The sequence below is a fragment of the Giraffa tippelskirchi genome, chromosome 13 (genome assembly GCF_054371585.1).
Source record: "Giraffa tippelskirchi isolate mGirTip1 chromosome 13, T2T-mGirTip1v1.2.pri, whole genome shotgun sequence".
Classification (NCBI taxonomy): domain Eukaryota; kingdom Metazoa; phylum Chordata; class Mammalia; order Artiodactyla; family Giraffidae; genus Giraffa; species Giraffa tippelskirchi.
In genome coordinates, this window is record NC_137287.1 from 22684415 (window position 1) to 22705694 (window position 21280).

At 41.3% G+C, this 21280-nt stretch overlaps 1 protein-coding gene across 10 annotated transcripts in view; it reads right to left on the bottom strand.

The window, feature by feature from the left end:
• Window positions 1-16450, bottom strand: part of LOC145531644 (phospholipid-transporting ATPase ABCA3-like) — a 234321-nt gene extending 217871 nt beyond the window's left edge. For all 10 annotated transcript variants that reach the window (XR_014072622.1, XR_014072623.1, XR_014072621.1 and 7 more), the window contains exon 1: window positions 16362-16450. The gene's annotated coding sequence lies outside the window, so the exon portion shown is untranslated. The remainder of the gene's footprint in view (window positions 1-16361) is intronic.
• Between the last annotated feature and the right edge of the window lie 4830 nt (window positions 16451-21280).

Below are 21280 nucleotides of genomic sequence, written 5' to 3' on the forward strand. Positions count from 1 at the left end.
AAATATGTAAAACAAAGATTAAAAATCTAGAGTAGAGGTTAGACTCTTACAAAACTTACAATCTAAAAAAAAAAAAAAAAGAAAAAAAGGAAACAGTGTAAAAAGAAAAAAAACAGTAAAACAGTAAAAAAAGAAACAGTAAAAAAATGTAGAACAGGAAAAAAACATTAAAAAAAGAAAACACAAAAGGTATAAGATATATGTATGTAGTTTGCTTCAAAAATAGGGTTGTTTTTTTTTTTTTGCAAGTTAATAGTGGGTTATGAAAATGAAAGTTAAAGGTGTAATAGAGGACTTGAAGAAAAAGGAAAGAAGAGAAAAAAAAATTTTTTTTTAATTAAAAAAAATTAAAAAAAAACAAAAAAACAAATAATAATAGTAAAAATATATATATATCCCGGACTTTCTCTGGAGCTGTTGTGAGCAGTGTGGGATCTGCTCAGTTTTAGATAGATCCTTATTCCTGCTTATACTTTTCAAGATCTATAGGTCCTTTTCAATGCAGTCGGTATTAACTACAGGGATCTTAATCTGTTGGCCTGTCCCTTCCAAAGCGCTTCCCTCTGTTTATTTGGCTTCTGTTTGGAGATCTCTTCAGTATCTAATTTCCGCCCTGCAACAAAGAGGTGGAGGTGATCTCTTTAGGTTCGCTTGTTCAATCGTGCTGTGGGGAGGAAGGAACACTGCAATTCTGGCGTGTGTGTGGTAAGCTCGCAGTGTCTCGGCCGCACTGGGTTCGCCCCCGCTCACGGCGTGTGTGCTTTCCCCGTCTACCCTGCTCAGGCTTCAGGTTACTCGGCCGGGGAGCGGGCCCTGAGCTGCGTGCACTTCCCAGGTCTAAGCCGCTCAGGTTCAGGCTCCCGGTTACTCCACAAAGGCGCAGACTCGGTTTCGCCCGCGGCTTGTGCCGTTCCCGGTCGGAGCTGCCCAGGCGGTCAGGAGTTTGGCGAGGGCGCTCTCCCCTGTTGGGGCAGTGCGGCTTATCAACTCCCTGGTCCCCGCCTCGGTTTACGGGCGCGCCCGGCTCCCGTGTGCTTTGTGTCGGTTCTGGGGAGCTGGTCTCTGGCTGCGACCCTCCCGGCGGCTGTCGACCCTCCCGGCGGCTGTCGACCCTCCGGGATCTCAGGCAGTCTTTGCTTAGAAACTGGGAGCCTGTTTGCAGTTTGGTAGGGGGTGCCCTCTCTGGAGCCGAGTTTGCCCCTTTCCGGCTCTGGCGGGCCCCGCCTGCCCGCTGTGTCCGGCGGGGGATGGGGCGGTCCGCAGCCGGCTAGCTCTCCTCTGGTATCGCTCAGTCCTTTGTTCTGTGAGCGGGCCGGCAGTGCCTTAGAGTTGGGCTTTTCGCGGGATAGTTCTCTCTCTCTCGCTGTCCCAGAGTTTAGGTTACTAGCTCACGTTAGCTCCCTCAGATTGCCCTCGGGGCACTCGGGCCCGGTCCTTACCCTAGACAATGCCGCCCGCTCCTCTCCGTTCAGCCCCCACTTGCTGGTGGCGGATGATGCGAGCGTCTGGGGTTCTTTGCTGGGAGTTGCTTTAGGCACGTAATCTGTGGATTTTATTTATTTTTTCCTCCCAGTTACGTTGCCCTCCGAGATAAAAAGTCCTCCCCCACACCCGCCGGTGAGAGGGTTTCCTGGTGCTTGGAAATTCCTCCTCTTTTACGACTCCCTCCCCGGGACGGGTCTCCGTCCCTAACTCTTTTGACTCTCTTTTTATCTTTTATAATTTCTCCTACCTCTTTTGAAGATAATGCGCAGTTTTTGTGGAAGCCTGACGTCCTCAGCCAGCCTTCAGAAGTAGTTTTGTGAAGTTTGGTCAGCGTTCAGATGTTCTTTCGATAAAATTGTGGAGGAGAGAGTGGTCTCCCCGTCCTATTCCTCCGCCATCTTAGCCCCCTACATGTGAAATCTTAAGGGAAAAAACTCACAGACACAGAACAGATTCATGGTTACCAGAAGCAGGGGATGGATGTGGGGTAATTGGATGAAGGTGGTCAAAAGGGACAAACTTCCAGTAATAAATAAATACTGGGGATGTAATGTGCAACATGCTGATTAGTTAATAACACTGTATGGTATATTTGAAAGTTAACTAAGAGAGTCAATTCTATAAGTTCTTATCACAAGGAAAAAAGATTTTATAACTATGTGAAGTGATGGATATTATCTAATCTTATTGTGGTGATCATTTTAAAGTATATATGTATGTCAAATCTTTGTGCAGTACAACTTATATAGTACTGTGTCAATTATATCTCAACAAACCTGGAAGAAAAAAATTACTTTCTGGAAAAAAAAAAGAAAACTGTATAGCAATATCTCTTACAGCTATAAATGCAAAAACCTCAACAACATGCTAGCTAACTGAATCCAGCAGAAAATCAAAAGGACTATACCAAGTGAGATTTATTCCAGGAATACAAGGTTGTTTCTCATGTGAACATATGAAACATAATACACATATCAAGAGAATGAAGAAAAATCCCACATGACCTCAAATGATACAGAAAAAGCATTTGACAAGATCCAGCATCTTTACATAATAAAAACTCTCAGTGAACTCAGAGTAGAAGGGAATTACCTCAATGTGATTAAGGGCATCTACTGAATACTCTAATATTGTAATGGTGGTATCTAGATCATTTATAACTCTAGCATAATGGTTAAAAGACAAAGGTATTAAAAATAACAACAGCTAAAATAATTTATTAATAGTACACAAAAAGATGTAAATTGTGATATTAAAAAAATAAAATGTACGAAAGAGAGTATAAAAATCTAGAACTCTTATTTGTATCAAAGTTAGGTTGTTATCAGCTTAAAATGATTGTTATAACTAAAAGATGTTTTATGTAAACCTCATGGTGACTGCAAAAAAAAAAACCTATAGTAGATACACAAAAGATACAGAACTCAAAACATACTACTATGGAAAATTACCAAGTCACAAAGGAAAAGAGCAAGAGAGGAAGAAAAGAACAAAGAACTACAAAACAGCCAAAAAAAGCAATTAACAAAATGGAAAGATTAAATCTATTTTTACCAATAATTACTTTAAATGTAAATTGATTAAATTCTCCAATGAAAAGACAAAGAGTGGCTGAATGGATGAAAAGATTCACTTCAGCTTTAAGGACATGCTATGCTATGCTATGCTAAGTCGCTTCAGTCATGTCCGACTCTGTGCGACCCCATAGACGGCAGCTCACCAGGCTCTGCCGTCCCTAGGATTCTCCAGGCAAGAATACTGGAGTGGGCTGCCATTTCTTTCTCCAGTGCATGAAAGGGAAAAGTGAAAGTGAAGTCGCTCAGTCGTGTCCGACTCTTAGCGACCCCATGGACTGTAGCCTACCAGGCTCCTCCGTCCATGGGATTTTCCAGGCAAGAGTACTGGAGTGGGGTGCCATTAAGGACATACACAGGCTCAAATCAAGGGATAGAAAAAACATATCCCAGGCAAATAGAAACCAAAAGAGAGCACTGGTAACTATAAGTTGTTGCTATTGTGTAGTCACTAAGTCACATCCAACTCTTTGGGACCCCATGGACTATAGCTCACCAGCATCCTCTGTCCATGGGATTTCCCAGGCAAGAAAATTAGAGTGGGTTGCCATTTCCTACTCCAGGGGATCTTCCAAACCCAGGGATTGAACCTGAGTTTCCTGCTTGGTAAGCAGATTCTTTACCACTGAGCCACCTGGAACACTGTAAATACATCAGATTAAATAGACTTTAAGTCCAAAAATGTAACAAGAGATGAAGAAAGTATATATTTTGATACAGGGATCAAGTAACTAAGAAGATACAACATTTATTAATATTTATGTACCCAACCTCAGAGCACCTAACTATAGAAGGCAAATATTTAAAGAACTGAGGGGAGAAGCAGACAGCCATACAATAGTAGTAGATTCCCATCACCAGTCTCTAAGGCAGTGTGCATACCTGTGAAAATATCCTGCAGTCATGGAACTGCATACTGACAACTGGGGCCCACACAACTGCTTGTGGGCCCAGCTCTGGTGATATCTCCTGTCACTGGCCTGTACCACTAAACTCACCTGCAGCTGTCCCTACCAATTGTATACCTGCACTCATCCAGCCAGGTCCCCATTAAGCCTCCATTGCTGAGCATGTCTGATGTGAGATCTTGCAGCTACAAAATGTATACCAACAGTCAGGACCTCTGTTGTCATTGGCCCTTGTTACTGACACTGGTTCCTATCACTACATGTGTATCTGCAACCAGCCTCTGCCACTATATAGGCACCAGTTGGTGGCATGCACACACCACCACCAGCTCCCCACAACTGCTGCTTGCCCTTGTATGTAGCCTCTGGACCTGGAAGCACCACTAAGGATCCCAACAGCCCTTGTAGCCATTGCAGATATCCCACTATGCTCACCAAGAACCACACAGTTGTCAATCCTGTGGGCTCCTGTGGCCTGACGCAAAGAGATATCATACCCCCTCCCCTGCCCTGGACCCAGAGCTGCCACATGCCCCTGCACTTGGCAGTCTGTGACACTAGATACAGAGTCACAACACACTCCCATGCACCGAAGATCTTTCATTACCAGAGTCAGTCCATAAAGTCTGCAAGAAGTGACTATTTCTTCAATTGTGCAAACACCTGCACAAGACTACCAGAGTCACAAAGGATTGGGGAATCATGACGCCACCAAAGGAACATATCAAACTTCCAGTAACTGACCCCAAATGAATGGAGATAATTTAATTGTCCAACAAAGAATTCAAAATAATTATTCTAAAGATTCTCAAGAGAACACAAATGAACAATATAAGAAAATCAGGAAAACAATACAGGAACAAAACGATAGGTTCAACATGGAGACAAAAAAACAATCCCATTTACAAAAGCATCAAAAATAATAGAATATTTAAGGAATAAATATAAGGAAGTGAAAGATCTATTCACTGAAATCTCTAAGACACTAAGGAAAGAGTATGAATATACAAATAAATGGAAAGCTATCCCATGTTCATAGATAAGAAAAGTTATTGTTAAAATGCTCCTACTGCCCAGTCATCTATACAATAGATGCAATCTCTAGGTTTCCATTGCCAAGGGATAAGGCAGATGGAGAGTGGTTGGCAAAAGAGCACAAACTTTCAGTTATAAGATGAATAAGTTCTGAGGATCTAATGTAAAACATGGTGACTATAGCTGATAATACTATACTGTATAATTGCAATTTGCAAAGAGAGTAAAATGTAAATGCTCTTACCAAAAATAGAGAGCAACTTTGTGAGGTGATTGACATGTTAATAAACTTGAATATGGGAATTCTTTCACAAGGTATATGTAAATCATCATGATGTATACTTCTAAATAAATGAAGAATAGCAAGGAGAGATAAGAAGGGCTTCTTAAATGAACAATGAAAAGAAATAGAGGAAAACAATAGAACGGGAAAGACTAGAGATCTTTTCAAAGAAATCAGAGATATCTCGGAAAAAATTCATGCAAGGATTGGCACAATGAAGGATATAAATGGTAAAGACCTAACAAAGCAGAAGCGATTAAGAAGAGGTGGCAAAAATACACAGAAGAACTATACAAGAAAGGTCTTCATGACTCAGATAACCATAATGCTGTGGTCGCACACCTACAGCTGGGCATCCTGGAGTGTGAAGTGGGCCTTAGGAAGCATTACTACAAACAAAGCTAGTGGAGGTGACAGAATTCCAGCTGAGCTATTTAATATCCTAAAAGATGATGCACTCAGTATGCCAGCAAATTTGGAAAACTCAGCAGGACTGGAAAAGGTCAGTTTTCATTTCAATCCCAAAGAAGGGCAATGCCAAAGAATGTTCAAACTATGTACAATTGTGTTCATTTCACATGATAGCAAGGTTATGCTCAAAATCCTTCAAGCTAGGCTTCAGCAGTATATGAACTGAGAACTTCCAGCTGGTTTCAAAGAGGCAGAGAAAGCAGAAATCAAATTGCCAACATTTGTTGGATCATTAAGAAAGCAAGGGACTTCCCCCCAAAATCTAATTCTGCTTCATTGACTATGCTGAAGCCTTTGACTCTGTGGATCACAACAAGCTGGAAAGTACTTAAAGAGATGGGAGTGCCAGACCACCTTGCTTGTCTCCTGAAAAACCTGTATGTGGGTCAAGAAGCAACAGTTAGAACCAAAGAATAACTAATAGGTTCCAAATTGGGAAAGGAGTACAAACAAGGCTGTATATTGTCACCCTGCTTATTTAACTTATATGCAGAGTACATCATGTGCAATGCTGGGCTGGATAACTCATAAGTTGACATCAAGATTGCCAGGAGATATGTCAACAACCTCAGATATGCAGATGATACCACTCTAAAGGCAGAAAGCAAAGAGGAACTAAAGAGCCTCTTGATGAAGGTGAAAGAGGAGAGTGAAAAAGCTGGCTTGAGACTCAACATTTTATTTACAGGGCAACAATGGAGAAACAGAAATACAGAACAGACTTATGGACATGGGGAGAAGGGAGGAGAGGGTGAGATCTATGGAAAGAGTAACATGGAAACTTACATTACCATATGTAAAATAGATAGCCAACGGGAATTTGCTGTATGGCTCAGGAAACTCAAACAGGGGCTCTGTATCAACCCAGAGGGGTGTGATGGGGAGGGAGATGGGAGGGAGTTTCAAAAGAGAGGGGATGTATGTATACCTATGGCTGATTCATGTTAAGGTTTGACAGAAAACAGCAAAAATCTGTAAAGCAATTGTCCTTCAATAAAAAATAAATTAATTAAAAAAACCCTAAAGATCATGGCTTCTGGTCCTATCACTTCGTGGTAAATGGAAGGGAAAAAAGTGGAAGCAGTTACTGACTTTATTTTCTTGGGCTGCAAAATCACTGTGGGTAGTGACTCAAGATGCTCGCTCCTTGGAAGGAAAGCTTTGACAAACCTAGACAGCATATTAAAAAGCAGAGACAAGATTTTGCCTACAAAGTTCTGTATAATCAAAGCTATGGTTCTTCCAGTAGTCATGTACAGATGTAAGAGTTGGACCATAAAAAAGGCTGAGCACTGAGGAAATGATCTTTTCAAACTGTGGTGCTGGAGAAGCCTCTTGAGAGTCCCTTGGACTACAAAGAGATCAAATCAGTCAATTCTTAAGGAAATCAACCCTGAATATTCATTGAAAGTTAAGCTGTGCAGCTGAAGCTCCAATACTTTGGCCACCTGATGCAAAGAGCAGACTCACTGGAATTGGAAAAGACCCTGATCCTGGGAAAAACTGAAGGCAAAAGGAGATGGGGGCAGCAGAGGATGGGATGGTTGGATAGCATTACTGACTCAATGGACATGAATTTGCACAAACTCTGGGAGATAGTAGAGGACAAAGGAGCTTGGCAAGCTGCACTCCACAGGGGTATAAAGAGTTGGACACAACTCAGGGACTGAACAACAACAACAAAATAAATGAAGACATCCGCCATTCATGTTAAATTCAATATGGTTAATATGATGTGCCTGCATGCTAAGTCACTTCAGTCATGTCCAACACTTTGCAACCCTATGGAGCCTTCCAGGCTCCTCTATCTATGGGATTCACTAGGAAAGCATGCTAAAGTGGGTTACCATGCCCTCCTCCAGGAGATCTTCCTGACCCAGAGATCAAACCCATATTTCTTATGTCTCCCGCATTGGCAGGTGGTTTCTTTATCACCAGCGCCATCTGCAAAGCCCATTAATATGGCAGTACTCTCCAAATTCATCTACAGAGTCATACAATACCCAACTGTCTTTTTGCAGAAATGAACACACTCATCCTAAAATTCATACAGAATTGCAGGGAACCCTGGATAAACAAAACTTTCCTTAAAAAGGAAGAACAAATGATGAGATCTCACATTTCTTGATTTCAATACTTTCTACAAAATGACAATAATCAAAGCAGTATGATACTGGCATAAACATAGATATATAAATCTAATGAAATAGAATTGAGAATCCAGAAATAAACCCACACATCTATGATCAGTTGATTTTCAACAATAAATAATAGTCTTTAGAACAAACAGTGCTTAAACAACCAAATAGGCATGAGACTGGAAGACAGGAGTACAGCCATTTTTTTAAAGGACCGAGGGAACAGCTTTGCACAAGCAGGCTTCACAGACCCCTTAAAATAAAGTACATAAAAGCTTAGGTCTCTGAGACAATACCCAAAGACCCACAGGAGTAAAAGATAAACTCTATCTCTGTTCCATATGCACACAGTTTCCAAAGAACAAGGTTGCGACTATAAACTTGCCACCTAGAAACCCTCAAGATGGCAGAAGAGTAAGATGTGGAGATCACCTTCTTCCCCATAAATATATCAGAAATACATCTGCATGTGGATAGCTCCTACAGAACACCTACTGAATGCTGGCAGAAGACCTCAGACTTCCAAAACATCAAGCTAATCTCCATATAATGGGGTAGGGCAATAGATATAATGGAAAAAAAGAGAGAGAGGGAGACAAAGGAATCAGGAAGGAACCTGTGCCTCAGGGAGGGAGCTCTGAAGCAAGAAAAGTTTCTGCACACTCAGTAAACATCTCAAGGATGGGGATGGGGGCGGGGAGGGGGTGGGCACTTCGGAACCTCAAAGGAGAGTGCAGCAACAGGTGTGTGGAAAGCGAATTGGAGAGACTTTTGCACACAGATCAATGCCAAGCAGCACTCTCCAGTCTGAAATGCTTGTTTGCATGCCCACTGGGGTTTGGGGCCACTGAGTGCTGAGGTTCAGAGACTCCAGGGAGAGGACTAGGGTTGATTGCCATGAAGACAGTCTGAGGGGGCCAGGATAACACAGCTGAGGGAATCCAGGAAAAAGCTTCAGCCTGTCAGAGAGAGAGAGATCACTGTCGAGGGGACCCTCTAACTCTGTGCACTCTCAGACAGTGAAACGACACTTTCACAAGTGTCAGAGGTGGGGCGAGACATGGCTGCAGTCTCCAACCCCAGAGGTGGGCGTGATGGCCATCACAGCTTCCACCAAGCTGTGAGCAGGTACAGGTCACTGCCCACACCTTCCTGGGATCCTGTGCAGTCCGGTACTGCCAAGGAACCCACGGACCTGGGGCCAATTCCCCTAGGAGAGTGCATGACCCATCTTAGGCTGTAGCAACTTCTGCAGGCCTCTGCTGCTGCAGGCACTTTTTGCACAACCCAATTGTGTCAGCCATATCCCTCCTTCTCCCCCTGAGCAGTAGCTTTCATCCATTCTGGTCTGGGAGGTGCCAGAGGGTGGCCTACAAACAGAGCGGGGGGGCAAAACCAAAACTGAGCACCAGGGGCTGTGTGACCAAAGAAGAGGAAGGAAATTCACTCTGGCAGCCATAGGAGTAGCGGATTAAATCCCTGCAATTGGCTTGAGACTGTGGACTTTGAGGTAAATTGTGGACTTTGGAAGCAAGTACAAGCTAGAATAAGGCCAGATCTAAGTCTGAGCTGGTGCCCACAGCAGATCCAGAGACCTTCCTAAAAATACTGGAGGACTTTCTGAGTAGGCAGATTGACTGGAGCTCACTATAGGAGAGAGGGCACTGACAACTGAGGCCACAGGAAAATATTCTTACTGCCACTCTCTCTATATATATTTTTGTCTTTATCTTCTTTGTTTTGTTCTATTGTTTTTCCTTTTTTATTACTCCTTTAATTTTTATTTTTATTTACTTTTTCCTTATTTATGCTTTTATATTTAAATAAATTTATTTTTTCCTATTTCTACAGGACTTTTTCATTACAAATTTTTTCACCCACGTTTTTCATTTTGTACTTTTGCTAGTCTAGTTTTTAGTGTTTGTTTTCATTTATGGGTCTGTTTATGGTTTGATTGCTTTCTCTTTTTTTTTTTTGGTTCCTCTTTGTATTCTTTTTTTTCCTCTTCTTTTCTTTTTCTAAGTGTGAGTGTGTGAGGATTTTATGTGTTTCCTCTGTTTAGTTTTACCTTTACCATCTGTCTCTGGGTTTTATCAGTTCATTCTTTTTTATAGTTTATATGTCTGATTCTTTTTTTTTTCTTTCTCTTTCTCCCCTGTGCTGTGTGGCCTGTCAAGTCTTAGTGTTACAGCCAGGGATCAACCCTGAAACACCAAGGTTGGAAACCCAAGTCCAGGATGTTGGACCAACAGAGAACTCCAACCACATGGGATAGTAACTGGTGAGAAGATTCTCAAAGGCCTTCATTTCAACAATAAGACTTGACCCCACCCAAAGGCCAGCAAACTCCAATGCCAGATGCCTCATGCCAAGCAGCTAACAAAGGAGGAACACAATACCACTCGTTAGCAGACAGGCTACCCAAAGCCATACTAAACTCCAGACACCCCAGGTGTCTGCAGTGTTGCCGGGAGCCAGCTCACGAGATCCCACCCATGACAGGGTCATGAGGAAAAGGACTGATTTGAGCAAGGCTTCTCAGGCTTCAGGGATTCTCGGAAGGCTGCCTCAGCACTCACCTTAAAGATATCTGTCTTTCTGATGTTTACTATAATAAACCTCTTCTTATTTTCTATGACTTAGGCAAAAGGCCTTTCCTGATTCCCTTCTAAAATAGATCATTCTGAAACCTCAAATCAACAAGGCCCCTGAATGGTAGCACCCTAAATAAAATTATCTGGGATATAGAGTATGCTGATCTAAATTCCTTTTGCTAACATATTGGTTTGTTTAATAAATGTACCTGTGCCTTCGGAGCTAATGTGCATAACTGCTCCCTAGTAATAAAACAGCATTGAGAGCCTCTGCACAGAAAGCCCCTATGGGCACAAAACCCTTCGCAGGAAAAAAGGCTTGTTAGGAAATACAAAAAATATTGCTTTGTGAAACTGTTACTTAATCTATATTTACTCACTATGTTTTTACTCTTAACATATTTAGCCTATATAATGAAAGCATAATAGTTAGAGATTTATATAAATAGAAGTTGAGCTTTAATACAAATAATAAGACAATTGTTGATTTAACTGATGATTCTTACTTAAAGCTGAACTTCAGCTTGCTGTTCTTTGACTTTATGGAACTACATTCTTTTCTGTTAAGCTCAAGGAATAGAGTAAATTACCAAGAACAGGTTTTACCTTGAAACTTCCTGTTGATGAATTCTTTCCTGATGTGCCCTATACAAAAGTATTCTGACTGATCAACCCTTATCAATGGAGAGTCACAAGGTGTTAGCAGGCCACCAGGCCAGAAGATGATGTAAACAAAATAAGGCTTTTTGTAACTAAAGACATGCAAACGGCTTCGATGAGGGTCGAAACTGTTGGCCCATTGAGCTAACTTGATAGGCCCATTAAGATATACCCATTAAGCTAAGTTGGTATGTCCCTTAAGCTAAGTTGGTATGTCCCTTAAGCTGAATTGGTATGACTCTATACTTTACATTTGTTTCTATATACCACTAAAAATATAAAAGCTGTTCTAAAAAACAATAAAGAGGAAGACACTTGGAAACACCGAGATTCGCTGTGTCTTCTCATTCGTATCGCCACGCGGTCCTTCCTGAGGGAACCCCTGGACCTGCTGGAGCTGGACTCCGGCACAGTGTCAAGGGCACTGCAGCACTGCCCTTCAGAGAGACGAGACTCAGCTCTACCCACCAAAACTCAGGCACCAGTCTTCCCCACCAGGAAGCCTTCAAAAGACACTAATTCAACCCCAGTCCCTGGGGGCAGTCTCCACAAGTAAGAGGAACTATGATCTTGTGGAAAGGAGACCCCAAAGAAAGTAAATTAAACAAAATGAAAAGAGAGAGGAAACAGTAGTAGGTGAAGGATCGTGGTAAACAAAAAACAAAAAACAAGACCAAACAAATAAAGAGGAATTAGGCCATTTACCTGAACAAGAATTCAGAGTAAAGATAGTAAAGCTGATCCAAAATCTCAGAAATAAGATGGAGGCACAGAAAAATAGAATGGAGACACAGATTGAGAAGATACAAGACATGTTTAAGTACCTAGAAGAAATAAAAAACAATCAGCAATGAACAACATGATAATTGAAATAAAAAACATAATAAAAGGAACCAATAGCAGAATAACTGAAGCAGAAGAATGGATGAGTGAGCTGGAAGGTAGAAAAGTGGAAATAACTGAAGCATAGCAGAATAAAGAAAAAAGAATGAAAACAAATGAGATAACAGTCTCAGAGACCTTCGGGACAAGAATAATCACATGAACATTTGCAAAATAGGAGTCCAAGAAGAAGAGAAAAAGAAAATGTATAAGAAAATATTTGAGGCGATTACAGTAAAAAATTTCCTAACATGGGAAAGGAAATACCCACCCAAGACCAGGAAGCCCAGAGAGGCCCACACAGGATACACTCAAAGAGAAACATTCCAAGACACATATTAATTAAGCTAACAAAAGTTAAACACAAAAATATTAAACATGGCGAGGGAAAAGCAAGAAACACCCGGCAAGGGAATCCCCATAAGGTTAATAGCTGATCTTTCAGCAGAAACTATGCATGCCAGAAGGGAGTGGCAGGATATACCTAAAGTGAAGAAAGGAAAAACCTGCAACCAAGATTATTCTACCCAGCAAGGGACTCATTCAGATTCAATGGGGCAGTCAAAAGCCCTACAGATAAGCTCAAGTAAAGAGAATTCAACACCACCAAGCCAGCTTTATAACAAACGCTAAAGGAACTTCTCCAGAGAGGAAACACAAGAGAAAGACCTACAAAAACAAAGGAAAATTAATAAAATAAATGGTAATAGGATCATACATATCAATAATTACCTTAAGGGTAAATAGATTCAATGCTCCAACCAAAACACACAGACTAGGTGAATGGATACAAGAACAAGACTCATATATATGTTATCTATAAGAGACACATTTCAGACCTAGAGACACATACGACTGAAAGTATGGGTAGGAAGAAGATACTTCATGCAAATGAAGATCAAAAGAAAGCTGAAGTAGCAATACTCATCATATCAGATAAAACAGACCTTAAAGTAAAGACTGTTACAAGAAAAGAGGAAGGACATACACAATGGTTAAGTGACAAATTCAGGAAGAAGATATAGCAATTATAATTATATATGCACCAAACACAGGGGCACCTCAATATATAAGGCAAATGCTAATAACGTAAAAGGAGAAATTGACAGTAGCCTGCCTGGCTCCTCTATCCACAGGATTCTCCAGGCAAGAATACTGCAGTGGGTTGCTGTGTCCTCCTCCAAGGGACCTTTCTGACCCAGGGATCAAACCCATGTCTCCTGTGGCTCCTGCACTCTTTATCACTGAGCCACCAGGGAAGCCCAAAGACCTGACAGACATTCCCAAGATTTTTTTGCAGGACATAGATCCCCACCAGATGAAAACTGCTGACTGAAAGCATGTAGACCCCACACTGGTTGAAACCAGAAGGTTGATTATGCTTGAAATTCAACCTTGATGCCAACCAATTAAAAAAATCAAACACAAGCTGATCAGGTACCTTGCAGCACCCTCCCTCACACTGTCTTTTAAACCTGTTCCTCAAAACTTATCGTGGAGTTATCGGGCAGTCTTTTCTGCCTTCTCCCTTGTGGGCAAAATATCACACAAATAAAAAACTTTGCTTGCTTAAGAGCCATGTGGTAGGAATATTCATTTCTATGGTATTGCTGCCCAAGAGTATGGAGAGGGCCTGATAACAGGCAAATGCAGGTGAATAAAGTTGGCCTCTAACCTCACAATATATACAAAAACTATTTAAAAATGGATCAAACACCCAAAAGTAAGAGCTAAAACAATAAAATTTCAAAAGGAAACATAGGAAATCTTCATAACTTGGATTCAGTAATGCATTCTCAGATATGACACCAGAAGAAAACACATTAATTGAGCTTCACCAAGTCAAAAACTTTTGAGCATCAAAGGACAAGAATGTGAAAAGACAAGTAATAGAATGGAATATTTTCAAATCATATATCGGATAAGGATTTCATATTATGAACATACAAAGAACTCTTACAACTCAACAACAAAATGACAGACTAGTAAAATAACGTGCAAAAGGAGCTATAGACATTTCTCCAAAAGAAATTATACAGATGGTCAACAAGTACATGAAAGGATGCTCAGTATAGTCATTAGGGAAATTTAAATCAAAACCACAATGGGCAAACACCCACTAAGAGCTATAACTTAAAATATTTTAATTTTTAAACAGAAAATAAATATTGGAAAGAATGTAGAAAACTGGAGCTCTCACACACTGCTAGTGGGAACATAAAGTAGTATAGCAGCTGTGGAAATGTTTGGCCATTCTTCAAAAAGTTAAACATATAATTACCATATGACCTTGCAATTTTATTCCTAAATTTCTAGGAATAGAAATCATACACCAATGCAAAAACATGTTCACTAAAGTTCATGGTAGCATTATTCATAATACTAAAAAAGTTGAAACAACCTGAAAGTCTCGGGGAATGGATAAACAGAATGTGGTATTATCCAAAATGTAGTTACATGACACAAAACTCATGAACCTTGAAAATACGTCAAGTGGAAGAAGCCAAACACAAAAGACCACATATTATATGATTCTATATTTATATACGTGTAAAGGAAGAAATTTTCACAAACTGAGTTATGAAGAAGTCATTCTCGCTTATACATGATTTAACTTGAATTTTATGCCAGCTAAAACAGCCTGTTTGTAGCCTATCAAACATAACTTTGTGCATCTGCTTTAATCACTAAAGAAAAAGGTACATTGATCTAAAGTAAAAAAGTCTTTGTTAAAAATAAAGATTAAATGCCTCCCTTCCTGAGATGTCAGTGCTGATACTTCTTGAATGATAAGACTCCTTTTCTTGGTGCCAAGGTCATACTGACAATTTGTATACATTTCTATCTATTTTTCTTTGTTTTTGTGAAACCTTAAAGGAATGTATTCCTACTTGTTTGGTGTTCTTTGTTAGGCAGGAAGTTAGCCAAGAGCAAGGAAAGGTGGCCCCCTTCAGCTAAACATCCAGTGGTCGCCTAATCCCACCAGGCAATTTACCACCTCCACCAAATATGCCCCATCAATACTCCAAAATAGTCAAGGGGCCAGAAAAATCACCCATCAGCCAACTAGTGGGACTTTTCCCTACTCTGGCACACACACACACCTCACACCATCATGTACTAAAGTAATCTTTTGGTGCCCATTGGACTCATTAACTACTTATAAATATTTCATGAATACACTCATCTAATTGTAACAGACTGAATTATGAAAAGGACATGCGCAGTAGAGCATCTTGTTATATAACCTGCACCTGTCAATCAAGTCTGTCAATCGATAATCCCCTGGATTATGCAAATGACCTTGCCTTAAAATCTCTGTTCCCCAGCCTTCCAGGGCCATTGCCTCCCTTTGCATGGCCCACCTCTCTCAAGGTATTCTCTCTGTTCTTCTTGTGTGCTCAGTCGCTCGGTGGTGTCCCACCACTTACCGATCTGTTCTTTCTTTGCTTATTGTTAAGAAACTTGCTTGCAGCAGGTAGGACCTTAGAGTCTTCTTTGCTTCCTTCCTTACCAAGAATGAGGGCCACCGGAGGAGAGGCCTCCAGACACTCCTTCACTAACATTTGCTCTGATGAGATATAAAACTATGCAGAAAACCACCATGGCTTCCCTGGAGCAGGTCCTCAGTTATCTGAAAGCCAGTCTCCCAGGCTGCAGTCCTCAGGTTGACTCAATTGAAACTGGTTTCTTTTCCTATTCTCAATTGGCTTATTGATTATTTCCACTGACATAAGAAATCTCCAGAACTGGCAAATGCATACAGACAGAAAGTCAATTTGTGGTGCCAGAGGGTGGAAATGCGGAGCCTGAAGAATGACTGTTCCTGAGTACAGGGTTTATTTTAGGGAGGATTAAAATGTTCCGCAATTAGTGGTGACAGTTTCACAACATAATGAATGTAATTAAAGTCACTGATTTCCAATAATTTAAAATAGTGAAACTGATGACTTTTATCTTGATTTTCTTAAAAAACAAAAATCCTATAGGATGGATAAAATGATATGCCTACATTATAGCTGAGATTTAGAGGTCAACTCACTTGCTTGAAGTCAAATTAAAATCAAAGCTGACTGAACCTCCCAAAACTTTCCTTCTAATCACTAAGTTACAAACAAAATACAAAATTAGAAGTTAACTCTAATTTCCTAGTCGGGTTTTTGTGCATTTGTGGCGTTTCTGAGAAGGAGGGGTGGTGGAGAGGGGGTGGCGCAGCAGGAGAGCGCTCTTGGGCTAGAAGGCCGACGACAACCACAACAACGGCAAGCAGAGCATAGTAAGTAAGAGGGTTTAGGGAAGAGAAGAAAGGGCGACAAGGTCCGTACACTCACCTCTGAGGCCTCGGCAACTGCCTCCGCCTCAACGCAGAGGGGCGCTAATCAACCGCGCACCGCGTCTCCTTCCAACGCTTTCCCCAACCGCCCCGCCTGCGGCCCGCGGACAGGTTTATAGCCTCCGCCGCGCGTACACCTCGCGAAGGCGCGTTCCGACCCCTGTATCAGGCAGGCAGGAGGACCCAGTAAGCGCCGCCTTGGCCCCTTCCCCGCCCACGGGCCCTGGAGCCCCAGTCCCCAGCTTGTCCATTCCTGGCAACCTGTATGCTCCAGGGGGGCCCAATCCACCTTTCTCGGGCTTCCCACATATTTCACCACTTGCTCCTCCTGGCCAACTGCGCAGTCCCCCACTTCCCCGAATAGAGACTAGGAGTGAGACATTTGCCTTGGCTATGATATTTAAAGGGAAACCAACTCAATAATCAAGATAAATACTTTCATATGACATTTAAAATTTTGTTTCAAAATAAAAACCTAAAAGTACTGTGAGGTACTATAGGGGAGATAAAAGGAAGAGTCAGTAATCTTGATTCTATCTTTATTTAAAAATCTGTTATTTTTCTTATGGAATTTTTTGGTGTTTTTTTCAATTTTGCATTAAAAGATTTTTTTTTTTCTTCTTAATCTTCAGTACTGAGTATTTTGAGTTCTGAGTATGTCCCTAAATTTTGCATTGAAGTGAGTACTTCAGTCACTGTGCACACAGTGACAGCCCTCCCCTACTGTCAGCTTCAGTGTGGTAGTGGCAGAAAAGCTAGGAAAGCCCAAGTGGCCACCTTCTCCTCGGAGTCTGTGGGGGGCTAGCAAGAAACTTCCAGAACTGCAAACCCTCTAGATGTGTCCCAGCACAAGGTCTCAGTGGAGGGCAGGGACAGGAGAGTTAACCAGCATTCTGGCTACTGGCTGCTACAAAACTAATAAGTTTATTAATATTCTTTCTAGTAAGTCATTCCTACTAACAGTGTTTTCACTATTTTAGTGATATAAACTAAAAAGCATGAAGAATACTTACATAATACATATTAAACACCTGACAGCTAAGTGAAAATGAAAGTCACTCAGTCATGTCTGATTCTTTGGGATCCCATGGACTGTAGCCTCCCAGGCTTCTCTGTCCATGGAATTTTCCAGGCCCGAATACTGGAGTGGGTAGCTTATCCTTTTTCGAGGGGATCTTCCCGACCCATGAATGGAACTGGGGTCTCCTGCATTGCAGGCAGATTCTTTACCAGCTAAGTTACCATGGAAGCCTGCCTGCCAGCTAAACATTTTAGAAAATGAGTTCCTTTATGCCTCACCACAACTCTGGGAGGTTGGTGCTAATATTATTATCTGATTTTACAGTGCAGGTAACAGGATCAGAGTGGTTAAGTCTTGTTTAAGGTTATCCAGCATGTACAGTGGCAGAACTAGAATTCAAATCCAAACTGGCTAACCCCACCCAGAACCCTTACTTGGGAATCACAAAATGCATTATCCTCTACCAGCAAGTGATTTGGTGGGAATTTCAGCTAAAAAGCGTTAAAATTCCAATTAAAAAAACTTAGAAACAAACTGAGATGTTAGAATATCCATTCATACAATATATCACGTCGGTGAGGAAAGAAACAATATAATTTCCATGGAAACTCCTTGTAAACTAATCCTAGAAAGGTGTTTTACTATTATAGAAAAGTATGCTAATTCCATAGCTCAGCCAAGTGGTGTGACACCAGCAATCCCCTCTCCCTCTGCGGCATTTGGACCAGTGTGTGTTGCACACTGGTTGATCTACTGTCAGTCCACACTGCGAAACCAGCTTCTAACCTATATTCTAAATCATTGCTCTACAGTTGGCCACCAGACCTGCGCTGGTCCCCTGGAATTCTAACCAGCTTCCTCAGAACCATTGCTGCTACCACCAGGCTGGAGAGGAGAAAGAAGGGTGCCCTCCCCTTTCATGAAGACTTCTTTCCAGACTCTTGAGTTTAAACCAGACCATAATGTTTGGCAGCTAAAACTAAGACCTGGGTGATATTACTCAAAGCCACATAAGGAAGATGATTTGAGGTGATTCAGAGACCTTTTGAATAATCTTTTGATTATTGTCTTTTGAATAATCATGTATTTGTGCTTAGTCGCTCAGTCATGTCCGACTCTGCGACCCATCACCTGCCAGGCTCCCCTGTCCTTGGGGATTCTCCAGGCAAGAATACTGGAATGGATTGCCATGCCCTCCTCCAGGGGATCTCCCCAACCCAGGGATCAAACCCAGGTCTCCTTCATTGCAGGCAGATTCTTACCGATTATTCTTTACTAATTCACCAGGGAAGCCCAACCATGCTTTTATTTTTAGCATCAGTAGAAACAAAATTAGCCTGCTATTGTAGTTTAATATACCATTTCAATCATTTTGAATTTGCATCAAAAATTTTTTTAAAATTATGCATTTATTTTGATGCAAATTCAAAATGATTGAAATAGTATATTAAATTACAATAGCAGGTTAATTTTGTTTCTACTGATGCTAAAAAGAGTAGTAAAAGTCTTAACACAATATATTTAAAGTAAATAATAAAAGAGCTCTCAGAAGCTATTAGAGCTTCCACAGAACCTGGCAGTTGGACTCCTAGCATATGGAATCACCTAAGAACTCTATTCCATCTGCCCAGGTTGTACAAATGCTGATCCTAATGAGATACTGCATATTGCATAACGTTAGTTTTGAAAAGGCTCTGGATTCTTGGGGCCAGTTAGTTGCCTGAGTCTCCAGTCCCAACAGAATTAATTCAGTCAAGACCAATTTCCCCAGTGCTACTTTACTGAGGACCTGGGTGATGTTACAAAAAGTTGTATAAGGAACATGATTTGAGGTAATTTACAGACTAGTCCTGTTCCTACAAGATTTGCTAGAAACAAATACAAAAGCTTTCAACTTGACCAGGGCTCAACTTTTATTCTTTTTTTAAGTTTTTTTTTTTTTAATGTGGACTGTTTTTAAAGTCTTTATTGAATTTGTTACAATATTGCTCTTGTTTTCTGTTTTGGTTTTTTGGCCATGAGGCATGTGGAATCTTAGTTCCCTGACCAGGGATTGAACCGGCACCCCCTTCATTGAAGGGTGAAATCTTACCCACTGAACCGCCAGGGAAGTCCCATGACTCAACTTTTAAATTCACAATGGCGAAGGAAAAAAAAGGCATCTGGCTTTCCTGTTTCATTTCTCTTTTAGTTGCTTTTTCTCCCTCAGAATAATGAGCCAAACTGCTGTTTTCTTTATACCTCTGTCATTTTCTAAATCCAATAAATGTTATATCATCATAGTTATAACAACACAAATAATGAATCATAAACACTTCTGTAATACCAGCAGCCCTGAGCATGCACTTCTAGAGATAGTGAACTGAAGAAACAGAATTGTGTAATTAAAAAAAGCTTTTCCCAACCACAACCTCATCTTTTTTTTTTTTTTTTAAGGATACTAGAGGTTTTCATGTATTATGTGGCTACTCTGTACCAAGCACTGTGCTAAGTACATTACATGTGTGTGGCGTGTACTCAGTGGCATCTGACTCTTTGTGACCCCATGGACTGCAGCCTGCCAGGCTCCTCTGTCCACGGGATTTTCCAGGTGAGACTACTGGAATAGTTTACCATTTCCCACTCCAAGGGATCTTACCCACTCAGGGACAGAACCCATGACTCTTGTGTCTCCTGTGTTAGTAGGCAGGTTCTTTACCACTGTGCAACCTGGGAAGCCCTAAGTATACTGCATACGATTTATTATTTCACTGATAAAATTTTATGGAATGGGGACTTCCCCAGTGGCTCAGAAGTAAAGAATCCACCTGCAATGCAGGAGATGAGGGTTCAATTCCTGGGTCAGGAAGGTCCCCTCAAGAAGGAAATGACAATTCACTCTAGCAATCTTGCCTGGAAAATCCCATGGACGGAGGAGCCTGGTAGGCTACAGTCCATGGGGTCACTAAGAGTCGGGCACGACTGAGCAACTTCACTTTCACTTTTCCCTTTCATGCACTGGAGAAGGAAATGGCAATCCACTCCAGTATTCTTGCCTGGAGAATCCCAGGGATGGCGGAGCCTGATGGGCTGCCGTCTATGGGGTCGCACAGAGTCAGACACGACTGAAGCAACTTAGCAGCAGCAGCAACACCGTCTTTCATTATGATGTGACCATTTCCTAAGAAATGCCCTAGGTAGCTCCCAATGAAAATATCAAGGGAGCACAACTTAAGCACTGGAGTCTCCTTACCCGTATCCCAAGCTACACTCCTGCTCATTTGTTTCATCCTCTGCATTGGCATAAGACCCATCTTTCTAAATATTTAATCTTTTTAACCATGTAATTCCCTTTCAAAGAATCACCCTCCTTAGCCTCTTGACTTTAAGAAGTATCCCAGTCTTATGGCTGGTGCTCCTAGATAGAACTAGTTCCTGGTTCCAGTCCTACAAGATACTGTTCTCAAGGAGTCAACATTCCTTCCACTCCTGGATTTCACCTGGCTTGAAATGCCCTCTTCCAACCTCTTTGCCAATGTAGCCTAATGGTTAAGAGTAGAGTTTTGGAGTCTCACTTCAAGGGCAGACCCCAACTCCTCTGCTGATATGACATCTGATGCATTAAAGAATTTGTAACTGAGGTCATTATATCTTGTCCTGGGAACTTTCCCCTTTTCTAAACGTGAATTAATTAGTTGAATTAATTAGCCCCAAGAGAAAACTGTGCGACAGGCTGGCAACTGGGGGTGGGGATGGGAATGGGGGTGGGAAGGAGTTTGGGATAAGAGACTCCAGATGGAGACAGAATTTAAAGGAAAATGGTTTTTAATAACCTCTATCGCCTTACATCCAAGATCTCCTAAGATGTAGGCAATAATTTAAGAAATAAGGGAGCCTGTCACTATTTACCCTCATCT